Consider the following 3227-nt stretch of genomic DNA (forward strand, 5'->3'; position numbering starts at 1 on the left):
TACTGATCTATGGGAACAACACATAGCTCATTCAAATAAATATAAACACAAATAACTTGTGTTTTGTTCAGCTGGTGGAGTTGGCATTGTTAAATCTCTATTTTTTTTAAAGTATATATGTTTTATATGAAGAGGGATTGGTTAAACTGGTGACTTATTTTTTAGATTTATAACATTTTTGCTAAATGATGTCTTTTCGTTTCTTGTTTTTTGAATTTTGCCTTGATGAAAACACAGCTGCGGAGCGCTTCAGATGAAATGGCTTCCGATCATGAAAACACAAAACTTAAACCCCTCTTTTTCCTCTGCATGTTGGCGCAGGGTGATGCAGATGGAATGAAATTGCTGCAGGTGACGTGTTATCATATAATCATTTAAATTATTCTGTTTTTTTTTAATTGTTATTTCTTTGATTGATTTCTTATCAGAATGCTGTATCACTGTAATTAATAGCATCTACCTCAGTTTCCTCACTTTCATTTCAATGGAAGCTTCAACACCTTGATGACCCCTGGTTGTCCTCATTATGTGTCAAAATGTTCTAAGGAGCGTTGAGTTGCCTACCGGCCAACAAAGTTCAACCGTTCGGGTGGCAAGTCATGTTTTCCAATAACCTATTGCTTTTATTCTTCATTGAACAAATAACAGCATCAGTGTTTTAGCCACTGTGCACACAATGTCACCCTCAGATGTCTTGCTTTGTATAAAGAAGCTTATGTCAGTCATAGGTTGCCATGGGAAACCTAGTCATGAAGGTTGGGATGAACGATGATAAGAAATGGGGGGTGGTATCCAGCACATTCTGTATGCAATATTGGTTGTCTCTGGAAAGTAATACAAATCCATCACACATCATCTATCTCATTCTTAAAGAATAATCATTGAAGAAATCGAATTGAGAGAATTCAGACATTTTCAGTGGTTAGTCCATTGCCAAGCGTGATTGTAATAGCGTCCATTCAACCCATCAAATCCGTTTTTTGTTATTTATTGTAACCTATCATTTGTCAAACATCTGACATAACCAAAGTGAAGTAGGTTTTTATTCGATGGCGTTTCGTGCTATGTACTGTACAGCAGATTAAACTTGCCTCATACCCATTGGCCCACACTTTAACACTTTGGAAGACAAGTACATGCGTCATTGTGAAGACACCATAGAGTCGTGTGAAGCACTGTCTTCAGGACCCATTTCCATTCACGCACGATGGACTGTGAGGGAAAGCAATAGTGCGAGGGAGATTCACTGTGCTCCGTAGACTTTGGTGTGGAAGCAAGATGCATTTGATTTCCCTTTGATTCTCATACTCTTGTTGCCATATTCATTTTGACACGTTTCTTCATTCATTTGTGACCTATTTTTGATAAAAATAAATCCTCTATTCTTCTTTTGGTTTGGCTTTTTTTTCTCCATGTGGCAGCTACGGAAAGACTGAGTGAATGTGTGTTGGTGTGTAGCCCTGCATACTGTAGGTTAGAACAAATTATTTGTTGAAAAGTGTGGATATATACGTGTGTTCCGAGAAGCCTGTGTTTGCACAGTACATGCGTGTTTATGCTATATCTCAGCGGGTAAAAGATGCCATTGCCTCCTCACTCCCACCCCCACTTCCACCAAACTAGAACCCCATCCCATCTCACCGGATCCTTCTCTCTGAAGCTCTCTCAGTTCGCGAGAGCAACATCAGTGGAAACGAATCCCCGAGCACTCTCTCAAAGTTGACCTAGATCGAGGAAGCCAAGCCTTGCCAATGGCAGACGGAACAACGCAGGAGCCCGCCTGTAAAACATTAATGCCAGCGATGAATAGAAAAGTGCCCGACCCTCTTCCTACAGTCAAGGTATCAGACTTTCCACGCACATTAGCCAGATCGATAATGTAAGAGTCAGCTTCTTCTATCCCCATGCTGCTCATAAACACCAGCCCCCCCCCCCCCCCCCCCCCCTTCTTATAGGACACCATGAGCCCGATTATAGCTACTGGAGCTAGTTACAACCCTACGGAAAGCCAAGAGCAGGCCTAACCAGCTTACAAAGAACCAGACTGTCCAAAAATGTCCACATGTATGTAAAGAACCCGAGTTACTGTATTCTAGGGCCATCGCACCCACTGTTCCCAATGCCGGTTAAAGCCGGCCTCTTAAACGAAACACAACAACACAGCCCTGGGATTTGAATTCCGACAGGGAAAAAGAGATTAGCCAAGTGTGAAGCGATGTCGGAGCCTCCACCAGCTAGCTAGCTACAGGCTGACCCAGTTAAGAGCAGTGGGCAGGTAGACCAGCTGTATGCAGAGGCACAGCGGGGAAACCATTATCCTCATTGCCAACACACAGCGGTTTTGATGTTCCCCAAACCAGGATAGGAGGGAGGTGAGGGGGGGTACCAATCTCTGTTCAGTCCCACCAGACGCTGTGTGCTTTGTAATTGGGTACTGACTACAAACACCACATATCAATGGGGGTGCGGGCAAATTGTACCTCAAGGGACGGTGGGTGGGGAAGGGGGGTGGGTGGCGTGAGATGTGGGTTAACGATGAACTCCCACACCGCAGAGAGATCAGAGAGTGGAGCCGTAGACACTTTGAATCCTTTCGCGTGGCCTCGCTGAACCATGCGTTTATCCTCAGGTCCCCTCACTGGGCACAGCGCTCGCACGGGAACGCAATTCCTGCTCGCTTGTACGGTACGGGCGAAGTGAACGCCGTAGGGAAGAAGGAGCTTCCTGAAATTCACTGTACTTGTTCTTGAAAAAACTGCAGAGGAGGGGGTACGTGGAGAGGCAGGAACAGGGCGGAGGAGACCCACAGTAGACAAGAGGGCCGAGAACGGCGAGATACAAAGGCTGCTTGACAGGCTCCATTCTTCCACTTCTGTACTACTCAGAACTATGTATGATTTGCACATTTTCAGTGGATCAGTGTCATGAATCCATAAGGATGTTCCACTGATAAATAACAAAGCCAGCTATTGGACAAACATTGTATTGATAGTTCATGAGATGAAGTACAGCTCTTATTCATTGGTTATATTACCAATGGCACAAATGATACATACTGTAGGTATAGTTAGTGGCAACTGTAACAAATCTATTCAAATTAGAAAGGCAGCAGTGTCCACTGTTCAACAATAAGCAATAATGCATGATAATATAATCCTACCAGATGGTTTGGTGTTAAATGCATACAACACACATGCTGTATATTTTCCTTGTTGTCTCTATGACGT

Source organism: Osmerus mordax, unplaced genomic scaffold (assembly GCF_038355195.1).
Source record: "Osmerus mordax isolate fOsmMor3 unplaced genomic scaffold, fOsmMor3.pri Scaffold_134, whole genome shotgun sequence".
NCBI lineage: Eukaryota > Metazoa > Chordata > Actinopteri > Osmeriformes > Osmeridae > Osmerus > Osmerus mordax.